Source organism: Emydura macquarii, unplaced genomic scaffold (assembly GCF_026122565.2).
Source record: "Emydura macquarii macquarii isolate MOO-44397 ecotype Brisbane River unplaced genomic scaffold, CSIRO-AGI_Emac_v2 contig_2636, whole genome shotgun sequence".
Lineage (NCBI taxonomy): Eukaryota > Metazoa > Chordata > Testudines > Chelidae > Emydura > Emydura macquarii.
Window position 1 is genome coordinate 30,640,463 of NW_027132773.1, and position 13,592 is coordinate 30,654,054.

Genomic DNA, 13,592 nt, shown 5'->3' on the forward strand with positions numbered 1-13,592 from the left:
ACCATGAGAAGTATTTGAACATCTAGGAAAGTACATGGTTAAATTTAACCTAAATTTTAATTTTGCCTTAGCACAATAGGCCTATTCCTTCTCTGGGTTACCACTGTGAATGTGGAATAACTCTTTTTAAAGTGGAAAGAATCTGGCCCTTTTGGGCTCAGCCCTCAGCTGCGATGAGTTGACAATACGTGCAGCTGTGGAGAGGAGGTGAAAAGAGGCTCTAAGCCTAAAGGTACTAGACATTGAAGCAGCTGGGGATCTGGCTGCACACTCTGTCATGCTCCATGCTGCCCCAGGCACCTTCCCTCTTTCCATCCATCCCAGACCCCTACACAGAATGGAGGGAATCAGATGGCACAGAGCCAGAGATGCCAGCTTTGCACCACCTAAAATATTCTCTGGTTTTAGGACTGCCCTTTTAGGGCAACTTTCTGGCTGTAGCTAGAGGAGGGGCTGAGGACTGAACACTTTGTGTGCAATATTCTATTGAAAGGATGGCTGCTATGTGTTATAATTATTGCTTATAATAAAGTTGGGCCCCAACTTGCAGGACTTACTCTCAAGAATAATCCTTATTGCAGCTAAACACCTCACTAGATTTTCAAGCTGCCCCTCATGGGGTGAGGTCTCTGTAATTTTGTGGAGCCCCAGGTTTAGTGGGATCATCTGAAGTACAGAGAAGATAAGACACATTGGGAGACCCAAAGGAAATGGTTATTCAAAATGTATAATTATTATTTTACTATCTTCTCCTTCTCTAGTTCTGGATAAAAACCAGGTGGGAGTTTACTTCTGACGCTTAAACTTCTTGCTCTAAAATGCAGTAAATTAAGTCCCACTAGTTCAAAATTCTCCTAGAGAGAATGCCTGCATTCCATATTCTTACTCTCCTTATAGGTGCCTTTTTGGCTAGCTCTGCGCTTGGCACTATTGTATCCTCAACAGGAGTTCCTTTACCCATCCTCTCCTTAATTATTCCTTCTATAAACATCTCTTGGGTCATGGTGTGATATGGGAGCAGACAAAGAATGCAGCTTGAATTTCAGATATCAGTGTGAGTTTGAAGAGTGACCAGATGGGTGTGTAATATATTTTATTGGAACAAATTCTGTTGGTGAAAGAGACAAGCTTTCGAGCTACACATAGGTCCTCTTCAGGTCTGGGAAAGGTCTGAAGGACCTTTAGGAAATTAGGGAAAAAACACAAACACTTTTACTTGCAAACTATGTCTACACCAAGAAGTTGCACCAATTAAATCAAAGTAAATAACACTATTGCAAATTCCTTACTTTGGTTTGAGTGACTTATTTCATCTTATCTTAAATCTATTCCTAATCAATTTAAGGTAAACCAAAAATAAGGCTGGTTTAAACTGAAATAAGAGATTCTATACAGAAGTTTGCAGCAATTTAATTAAACCACATCTTAATCTAAAGCAGTGCAGCTTTTTCATGTAAACAGTCCATGGGCAAATATGAAGTCTTTAAGATATAAAACTGAGATTTTCAAATGAGCCTAGGCAATTCAGACACACATCTTTTATTAGTTTCAATGGAAAAAGTATCTAAATCCACTGGACTGGTTTGAATTTTGTAGTCAACAAATATGGAACCCATGATTCCATTTCCACAGGTATTTCAAAGCAGAGGAAGATTTTATATTATTACAATGATTGAAAAGGTCAGAGAAAACTGCTTACATGAGGTCAGTGTACAGAGTTTTATATAAACATGTCAAGATAGTATGTTTAAATATTTGCCCATATAAACATAACTCTTGCCTATCATTCTTATAATAATCTTCAAATTAAAAGGAGAATAAAAATCTATTTGCTCTGATGTATTTGAAGAGGCAGTAATCCAGCTCTCCACTCATACAAGTGAGACTGAGGCATGTTTCACTCAGAGACTGGATTGTTAAATATTTGATATGAGTTTTCTACTTCTATTGAAGAACAGTGTAATCATCACAGAATATTGTCTTTACTGCAGCGGAACATGTCATCAGGCTTTTGATAGTTGATTATTCTTTCCTAAGGTGGTTAATATATGCATTCGCATCACTTAGTTACTGTACCTGTCTTCAAGAACAATTTTAGTTGATGTGATGTGACAGAATTGTTATGATGAATTAACAAACCTGACATACCACATGGGATACTTCTTAAAGTGTTGGCTAATGGAAGGTGGCATTAATTTCTATTCTTTCATAGCACAAAAATATGTGTAACTGATTTAATTATAGATAGTAATACATACAGACTATTTAGTGTAGGACTATCTATTAGAATATTACTATTTATGAACATTGAACATATGAACATTTGATGGCTAACGATTTAAATTATAGGGCCAAATTCACTATTATGCTTTGGCTTCTCTGTGTCATTTCAGTGATGCAAACCAGCCATTAATCTGTCTTCACTAGCTAGGTACAAAAGGCAGAAGAGCAAGAACCAGCCAGAACAATCTCTGAATGACTCTGGCCCATAAGCTGCAGTTGTAAGTATTGCTAATCTCAGCTAGTCAAAAATCATGCCTTAGACTCCCCAAATCATTTTCAATGGTCTTAAAGAGTATGACACTTTAAAAAAAAATAATTTTGTGGTTTGCTTTATCTGTCTTACGGTCTTTAAGCCTTTGATGTTCATGTTTCATGCCTTTCTCTGCTTCCATGAGGGCTAGAAATTAATGTTATTTTTTTGATGAAAGCTGAAATTCTCACATAATCACATAACTCCATAAGGAAGGTTTTGAAGAAAAACATCAAATATCATGAAGCAAATGCTAATAACACAAGAGTCAGATACACTGTATTAATGTATGGATTGGTCCAGCAAGACAGTCAGTATAGTCCAGTTACCACCATAACTGATGTGTGGGAAAGGCAGAGGTGGAGCATGATGCTGGAAAAACAACTTGAACATTACTGGGAAATATATATATTTGAAGGGATTTGGATTTTTGTAGGAAAAAGTCAACTTGGAAATATTTGGAAATGTTTTCTTCCCCCAGAAAAAGTGCTGCCACAAGTTCCATCAAAATGCTTAATAACAATCACCTGGAAGTCATTCACGTGTTCAACATATTTTGATACTTCTACTCAAGACTGAAAATTCTTCTTGGTGTTTCTTCAGCATTAGTTAGTTGTTAAATATTTTAATACAAAAAATCTCAAATTAAGTGTTGAACAATGTTTTGAAAATTAAAGCTTCTTCAGAAACATGAACTAAGATGAAGCCGTTCTATACTGGTACAAGTCTCAAACCATCCATCACAGAATGCTAGCACAGAATCAATTTGAAGATGAAGGATGTCCTTCAGATTCTCAGCTTGTCTATTTTAAAAAAATAGCATTCTCTTAGGAAGGCATTAAAAATAACCAACTCCTGTACCGAATCTAAAAAAAGTAAAAGGAAGTAAAAAAAACATAAAGCCAACAAGTTATTTTGAGGTTCTGAGCCCTTAAGAGGGTAGAATGGATGAAAGTGTAGCGTGATTTCTGACCAATTTACATACCTTAAGCCTGCACAGATGTAATGAATACACAACGTGCAAAATGAAGTAGGTGTGATGCCACAAAATACAAGAAATTGGAGAACCAGGTTTTCTATATAACTTACACAACCCTCAGTACCTGGGTAAATTTGATCCAGAATTTTCCATATATTTGCTTAAGTCAGGCTTTCATCTGGCCCACAGAAACTTCCCTAATGGTTTTGAATATGAGCAATTATTGATGTAACAGGATAGGTTTATAAAGGTGATTTATGCTCACGACTGTGGCTACTGAAGAGCAATTGCTATCCTTTGTGAAGGGTGATGGAACTGGGAAACTATTTTTTTTTAAATCTTGAATACACAGGTATACTGAAACATCACAACAAAAAGTGTAATATATAGGCCATACTGCAATCCTAATTTAATACTTTTATTCTTGTCAAAAAAGATGTTAGAAAAGAGTCAAACTAGTAGTCAGTATCCTCTTAGGAAAATCATGTTTGTTTTACATGCTACAAACTTATTTCCAGTGAAGGCAATGGGAATTTTGCCATTGACTTCAATAGAGTCAGTATTTCACCCCATGTCTCTAGTGGACAGCCTTCATATATTTTCTGCAAGCTATACACCACCTTTCTTTCTTCTGGAAACAATTGGAAATTAACTTCTGATTTGCCTCCTTGTTTGAAACCAACTGTTAAAGTGAGCGACTCATTTCACTCTCATAAAATCTTCGGAAGATCTTTTCAGTTTGGAAGAAACACAAGACAAGCTTTCCTGTTGCACTACTGTGTCAAGAAGAAAAAAGTTTTTGCTAGTCTATTGCTCTCCTGAAACAATATATTTTAATATAGGACATCTGCTTTTTCAGTTAGAAATGTGCAGGTTTGCATTATTAAACAAGCTGCTTATATTTACTTTGAAATCACCTTATATGATGCTGAAAAAACTACTGTCCCATCAAATATTTCACTAATTAAAAGCTGCAAAACTTTAATTAAAATATATATATATATTTACACATAAATCAAACTCTGATTTATAAGGAAGTGAACAAATAACTTTTCAGTCAGTTGGAAATAAATGTGTCTGTACTTTGACTTAGAACAGCATCTTTAGTTCAGGGATTTCATCACACTTGGCTTTTGTGGTGTGTTTTCCCCAGAGGTACAATACCATTTTTTTCTTCCAATTTGTGTGTGTGTGTGTGTCAGAGGAAGTTACAAGACATAGATTCTTTGAATCAACCGTGTGTCTATATGGGCTATCTAGCCAATTTAACCATGCAGGGCCCAAACCTGAGGTGGGGAAGGTCAGCATAGCTTCACAGACTTCAGCTGAATGATAGTGACATTAACTCAGGATCTGGCCCTCTGTTATTTGATAGGAGCATGTGTAGGGATAGTTACAGAACCTATTTCAGGTGAACACCTATTTCACACAAACACATCATTACCATGGATGAAAAGTAGTAATTAATAAAACTTGTATTGTTATTTTATGTTATTTGTATTACCATATCACCTAGAAGCTTGATATTGCTGCTGAAAATATCCTTCACACAGATAACCTATGTTGGATAATGAAAAATGGAAGAAAGAAAAATAATACTTTGCACTTCAAGAGTTTTGCATTTTCAAAATTGCAAACAATAAATAATGAGGATGGAACATTCTTGTTTCTGGAATTTGTTTCCCTATAACTGGTGACCTTCAGAGCATAACCCGTCTTTTTTTCTTAGACATTTGCCTTACTACAGATGAGAGAATGATATTACTTGGTGTTATTTGCGTGAAGTTGTATTGTTTCTGATTTACAATTCTTGTATATGTTATCAGACTTTTGTATTCTGATCAGTTTACACAGAAAAAATGAATAAATATTACATTTTATTAGAAAATCCTTATTGATAATTTTCATATTTTAACTAATTAACTTCTGATATAACTAATTACAAAGAAGCAATTTTCTTTACAGATCTCTTGGTTACATAACTTTTTGTTCCAACTTTGATTAATTCTACAGTTTCACCAGTGTCTATTTTAATTATTTTATTGGTGACAGTGGAGGATAATGGTTGCATTTGCTACTGGTAGGCTTCTGTGCAATATAATTTCAAAGTAATGAAATAGGTCATGACAATTTTTAAGAATAGCTTTTCTACTTGGTTAAATTATCATTATTTGATTCCATTTAGAAATGGGAAAAATTTCTAAAGGTGTCCAATTTGGATTTAAGCATTCATTGCATGCTGAGCAAATTGAAGTGTAAAAAAAATGAGATTTAGGAAAAATTCAGGAAGGGATTATAAAAGTCAAGATGAGAAGAGAATTAATTAACTATTTAAGCAAGGGAGTGGTCAAGGGTCTTTGGGATCAAATATGCTGTGACAGAGAGTGCATGGTATTGTTACATTGGTGAGGTTTTATATATCGTGATAAAAAAATATACAATGCCAGGATATACAGGAGGTAAATAATATAAAATTAAAAAAAGAGATTGGGTCAACTCAAAAACCTGATTCCTAAGAACGGAGGTTACTTGGTAATTAAACTTTGGAGAGTATTTTGGTTTCGGCTGCTTTTATAATACAGCACAATGATACTTCTGAAATGTAGGGTATAATCTCTCTTTGGAATATGCTGAGTTAGTAAAAGTTAGGATGAAGTCAGCCCAAGAACTGGGGTGGCAATGTCAGGTAGAAAGGGAAGAAAGGAAAGAGGCAGAGAATGGGGCATAGGTTTTGCCATTAGCTGCACTGAAAGTACAACTAGCACCAAATTTATAAAAGAGGTGGCCAATAGTTCTCAGCTAGAGAAGAGGAGACAAGAAATAAAGCTTGGCACAGTCACCATCCTGGAGAAACCTGGTAGTGGAAAGCCTGGTAATGAAAACTCAAACTGGTCTGTGATCATGGGTGCATGTTGCTGTGAGACAGGGAGTGCCCTGGCCAGGAGGAGAAAAGACAAAGAGATTTTATGTATTTATTTATTTAAAGATATAATTAGGCCCAGAAGAGACACCAAGGGAGGGGGGAAAAAAGATCACGGAAAGGAACTGGTGAAGTGGAAGGCTAGAGGTGGCAGAGGTCATTTTACTCCAGAATGTAAGATTAGCTTGTCATGGAAGAAATCTGTAAAATCTATTTATGTGGAGGTGGATGGGTTTAGTGAGTGGAGGAAGAAAAGTTGCTTTTAAAGTATTAAAGTGGCAGCAAAGTTGCTTTCCTTTGATAATTAAAGATACATGAGATTGTGTTGTAGCATTCCAGAAGATTATCCTTTATTGAATCAGATGAGATTTCCAGACCTCATGATCATACTTAGACCAAATAATACCAGAATAAATATGTTGATACATTTATCCCTAAAGTGTTTTATTATTTGTCATTTTAAAATTTAAAAAAGCCAATTTACTTTAGATATGCAATACCAAAAATAAGAAAACATTCCTCCAAAAGACATGAATTTCGGACTGTGCAGGGTGTAGTTTTAAATATGATTTGGTTATTCTTTTAAAGTACCAAGATTCCACAATGGCACATTCATCACAAAACTGAAGTGATTATTCACACACAATTACATTTAGTTTGGGTAGGGACTTTTATGGACACTTTAATCATTTGGTCCATGAATTGAAAAGGGGCATGCATTTGATTTACTGTCATCTGGGTGGGTGATAAAGATCAACTAGCTGATAAATGTTGCAAATGAATTTGCTGATCGAAGCTATCCTTTCATTTGTTTTGCACAATAATTAAAGATTAATTAAATCAGACATGCTTCTAATGAGAAACTCTTACCTGCACTTTCCTCCATCCAGCTGGAAAATATAAAGCAGACCAACATGAATTTTCTTTAAAAAATGAGGGCTTTTTTCTGAGAGAGGCAGAAAAGTGAACATTTGTACTGTTCTTTAACTATTGATGCAAGTAATGTATAACATTTATGCTCTGCCTATTTAGAACAATAATTACTTTGGACCCAACATTGGTAACACATTTAAAAATGACCATGTAATCAATATAAAACTTGTAAAGCACATTTTTTCTTTTTCTTTTAATGGAAACAAATTATATGCTTGACAGAGGTAATTGTAGAGTTTAAACTGAACAAGTTCTCAACCTACTAATGGTTCAGAAATGTTTTTCTGAACCAGTGAATAGTAACTAAATATTTATTTCAGGGCAGCTTTTTTTACAGTCCTTTAATCATCTTTATGATTAAATGTTTATTTAACAACCCTTTTAAAATCCATATTTATTTTACAATCCTTTAATCATGTTTATTTCTGGTTCAAATATTCCTAAAATTTATTGAAGAACACATTGAAAAGCATATTGGTCTGTCATATTTATTGACCAAGACCTCCACCCCAAATGTATTATACATTGTACAATACTAATGTTTTTTTCAGGTATATGGTTGTAACCCTCTTTACAGGTAGCAGGTGTTCTTTTTTTCAAATTCTACAATAAAAGCCCCAGCATGTCCAAAATATTCTTGCACTGGTGAGAATGTTCTTTCCACATATCACATTTTGTAATATGTCATGGTTTAGGAAGCAATAGTAGTTGTCCATAGTTACAGCAGGGTTACAGAGATTTTTTTAAGCAGAATGTTAACTGTTTATTTTTAAAGGCCTCATTGAAATTTGATATATATATATATATATATATATATATATATATATATATATATATAAACTCTGAGCACTATTAGAATTTTTCATGATGGGTTAATGAAAAATACATTGATACATAGTAAATAATAAGAGTTTTACATATACCCCTATGGGTCAATGTTCACTGAGAAAAAACTTACAGTGACTCCAGCTGTGTTAAGACACAATAACTTCCCAAATGCCTGGAAGTGGGGAGGGGTCAAGTGTGCTGAACAGTTGATATAACAGATATAAAAGTAGATGAAATCACTGGGAAGGTTTTGTGTTAGCGTACAAGTTTGATGAAGTCGCAGTATGTATTTGCTTTTTCAGTTGGATATGGAAATGAAAGCCTTATAGAATGTTGGAGTCTGGTATTGACAGTATTGTAGCCAATATGAAGGTGAAAAGGAATGTCCTCCCCTTTAACACCTTATTTTCATTCTTTTAAGGTTGTTGGTGGGTAGAGAGTACCATGCTGCAACCTTAACTACCATTAAACATAGTTTGGTTAGTTAGTTTGTCTTCTTTTTGTTTGTGAATAACAACAATATATAATAAAATGGTAACAAAACTATTAAATAAAGAAAGTTACTGTGCAGGTTAAAGGAAATGGTAGACCTATCTGGTTGATATTAATATTTAGAACTCCGTAAACTCATGATAATTCTGTTTTTTAACGAATTTTGGTACAAGTGAGTGTTTATAATGTATCTTTTAATTACAGTTGAAAGAAAAGTAATCAAAGCTTCCCTAGATATCTTACTAGTTCAAATTCATTTGTATTTCTTGGGCCATCTTATGCCCCTGCAAGTCAATAGAACATAGCTGGTGGCCAACAGGAGGCACTACACCTGCATAAAAGTTTGCAAGGGTGTGAGAATAAAGGTGGTGGGCCATGGATCTGACACACTTTTATAGAGTTGCAGCTGGAACTCCCCCAGGTAGGAAGATATGACCAGGATCACATCTTATGTCAGGCAAACATGCCCTGGAGCAGCGGATGCTGCCAGTTGCTATCGTTCCAACCTCCAGTATTTCCCCAAGTTTGCCACCACATGTTGCTTGTCTGCAACACCGGTGATTCAGGAGAGAGATGCTCTCTGTCCCCTAGTTCATCTATGTAAACTCAGCCAGAATTGGCTAGTCATCTTTTCAGCTGAAAATGGTATCTATAATTGTAAGTAAAGATGAAAGAAAGGGTTTAAGAAAATGCACTTCTAGTCCTAGCTAAAAAATGTCTTCCTCATTAAATATGCATAATAATTCAGATTCCATCTGCTAAGCATTGGATGGTGGTATAGAAATACATAGGGGCAGATCCTCAGCAGGTGTAAATGGTGTAAACCTCAATGGAACTATGATTTACACAATCTGAGGATCTGGCCCAGAGTCAGAATTTAGGCTGATCTCTCTCAGGCACACATTTCCTGATAACTTAAGAATGAGGCTCCCAGAATGAGCAACTGAACATCTTTATCTAAAATGATACCTTGGTACTAATGCTGGAGAAATGGTTTGGGTGAATCAGCTATCTTTGCCACACTATACTCAAATATTATCAGTTCAGTTTGGCAGACAAAGAAATTTCACTGTTTTCATCACTTGACCAAATGCTGTTCTATAACGTCATAATGCAAACATTTTATGAGTGATCCAGAAGAAGTCTGAGTTCCCAGCACCATATCTCTGGTGTTCTAGCCATAGAGGACGGTGGATTCCTGTTCAATTAACTTTATAGTCAAAAGCAGAAGAGAACTCAAACTATTTCTTTGTTTGAGCTGGCTTTTTCCCTACATTTTCCCTCTCAGGTATGAACCTAATTTTACTGGCTCCTGTTTGGAGTCGATGCCTTATTTCCCTTCATTTTACAAACTTTCTTAATTGCCCTATTTAATTCTGAGACTCTAACCTTGTATGCATGGTTCATTGCGAGGAAATATTCCTTATACCCTTTAACTAAACAGGTAATGTGTTTTAAGCAATTGCTTTTTGCTTTGGTGTTTGATATTTGGGCTGAAATTTGTTTGCTCCTCTCCCATATTATTGTTTTTTTTTTCCTCCTGCAAGCTGTCTCTGATCTGAAACTCCTGCAAATTGTTAAAATAAAAAAGTGACATTCCAGAATGTAAGATAGGACCAGCTTCAAAACTCTACTCTTTTGTGTTGCCTTCAAATGATATCAAAGCACATGGTTTATTTGGAATTAAGAACTAGTTCTGATTTTGATATTGGAAAGTTTGAAATCTAAACTTTAGAATTCAAAGTAGCACTTAGTCAAAGAAAATACAAATTAACAAAAGGAAAACAAGTTCAGGGATCAAAACAAAACATTGTTTTGAAATTACAGTTCTTTTGTAACCCTAGTTCTGAGAGTTTGGACTAGAAGCTTTGAAAATAACTGTCATTTTTTAATCAAAGTCTGGAAGCAGGACAAGGAGGTTGTAACATCTCATAAATTCTGTCAGTTTTACTGACACCCCAAGAGATTATGTCTGTTTACCTACATCCAAAGCCTGTCATATCTGTGTGTCATGCTAAACTGATAAATCACAGACCTCACAAATCTTTCAAATAAGCTTGTACTACAGCGCTATGAAACGTTTATACTCTTTCCAAATCCAGAAACCATTCTACTCATAACTCACCCAGATTCACCAGGTCAACTTCAGCTGTGTTTTAGGGCCCACTGCTGCTCCTATTACAATGAATGACAAAGCTTCTGTAGGCTGCGATGGGAACATGATTAGGTCCTTAATCTGCAAAAATGAGGGCTTTAGTAAAGGGTAGACTTCAACAAAGTCGGCCAGTTGTATATGAGAAGGAAAACAGAGGCCACAATTTTGGTGTCCAAATTGAATGGAATGCCAAAAATTATCAAATAGCACAGTGGAAGTTACTTAGTTTTTTAATATTCCTTCTTGTTTAATTATCTAAGATATTAGGTAAAAATGAGGATTTTTTATTTTAATGTATGAGTTCTTTCTTAATGGTATCTCTCTAATTAGAGCCAGATAAGTCCAAGAGAACCTGTTGACTAGCTAAATTGATTCTTTTAAAAAAATATTTCTAGATTTCTCAAGTTTTTAATCCTAGGATACTTTACTGAGAGATGGACTAGGTGACCTATGAACTCTATCTTCTAAGATTCTATTAACTGAAGTCAAATGAGGAAGAAATAACTACTTAAAAGCGATATTCCGGGGCTCACATAATTTGAATTTGTCAAATTATGGCATTTAATTTTTTGTGCTGGTGAAGTTGTTTTATGAGTTGTTTTATCACTTCATCACTTCCTCTTGCTTCTTTCAGAGTCTCTCATGTTTCAAAGAAAATCTGTAGAACAACAGAAATCTAGTAACCTGGACAGATGTACAGGTCAATGGTAGTCTAACAAAAGAGTGAGAATCCTTCTATTAGTGAAGAAAGTGAAACAGACCCACCAAATAGTCAATTTAATAATAATGTGTTAATAACTGTGATTCAATATCATTTTATGTCTCAGTCTTGCCACATATTTATGTGCCATACTTAGGGGAAATTGCAAGGCAGTATCTGACAGTGCTCTGTGATTTTGTGACTCTTTCTGAATATTTGGTAAGCTGTCAGTTCTCTCCTTTCTCCTTTCTGCTGGTGAAAAGAAAGGAAATTCTAGCCATACTTATTTTTTTTATCCTTCTGGGGCAGTAGTTCACTTATTACCGGCCCTATAGCTCATCACTCCCACTGTTGCCTGCTCTGCATCAGATGGTTGAGTGTCTGTTCCTGTGAATTGCATTCATCTGTCTGACACCCAAGGCAAGTGGCAAACAAATTGCTGATCAAACCTTTAGTAGATAGAGCTTCATGTGTGATCCTGAAATAATGCCAGTTGCTTGAGAAACGAGTATCATTTCCATAAGTGTTATTCTAAATTGTGTGTTAGGACAATATACTGAAAGGCTACCCACTAGCTCCACAACAGTTGAGAAAATCAAGGGATCTAGGTAATCCAATGGAAAAATAAGACCAACTTGCTCAAACGTTGAACTTTGGAAATTGTTCCAAATGTTAACATCTTCACCACATTCCTTATAGCTACCATTCCCTACTATATATGCCCTAATCTACACACTATCTGTGGCTTCTATTCTTTTACATTGGGATCTGCAAACCCTGTTTTAGATCCCTATAGAAAGAATCCATCTTTGGACTCCAACTTTATCCAGTATTTCTTGATGAAGTAAGTAGCTAGATAAGGGAGAATATGGGCAAAAGAATGCAGTGCAGTAGAGAAAGAGGGATGAACAAAGACAACAGACAAAAATGACAGACAAGAGAAAGAGGTGGAGGTTGGGGGACATTGACAAAACAAGTTTCCTCAATCCATGAAAATGGAAATCTTTTCCTCTAAAAAACAAACAAACAAAAAACCCCTACAAGTTTCCAAAGATGCTGTTTTTGTTGTTGCAACTGAAAATAAAAGTCACCTTCCATCCAATTTTGCACAATAAGACTTGTTCACCGGAGGTGATACAACGTTAGCTGAAGATGATATTGAGAAAATTGTTCACTTGTTTTCTGAATTTTTTTATAGAAGATGATTATATTAATTTAATATATTTCTCAAGTATTTTGTCCTGCTTTCAGCCAGCCATTTTATTAACATGAAATTACATAGATGGTGAAATTCACACTCCACAATTTAACCCTCACTTAAGCAATACATTTCACTTTGATTGAGAAAAAGGCAGTGTCACAGAGCTCTATTTTTTATTTATTTGTTTTGTTAATTTAATGTTGTTGAGAAGTAATATAATAAATGTCTGTTCCATGGGAAATGGACTGATACCACCAACCATTCATCATATGATGGGTAGTCACTATGCACATGGGGCCTGATCCAATGCACAATGAAGTCAATAAAAGATTCCCATTGGTTCAATAGGTATTGGATCAGGTTTATGTAAAGGATTTTATCTGGTGATCTAAATATTCCCCTTCCTACTCCTTTGCAATGAAAATGAATAAAAAATAATAATAATTCTGAATGAGTCAGAAAATAAGAGTGATAACAGAGGAAGAACACAGGAGTACGAAATAGTGCCTAGAAGAAAATAAAAGTGTCATGTAGAGAAGAGTCTGTGGGAAGACTTGAGAAATACAGATGCCAAAACCTTAACAAATAAAAGGAAAAAATTAAAAATGTGAGAGGAAAAAGAAGATCCAAGGTGATGGATGTTAGAAATAACCAAACAGGTTATCCCTGGGGCAGACTGGGGAGAGGGAACCCTTTATTGCCTGCTCGTTCCACCATGATGTCGTGAGTGAGCAACGAGGGGGTTACTTTACAATTATTTTACCCATAACAGTATGCAAATGTGTACATTTCCAGCAATTCCTCATAGACCTTTATTTGGTTATATTGACACCTATAAAATTAATATTAAC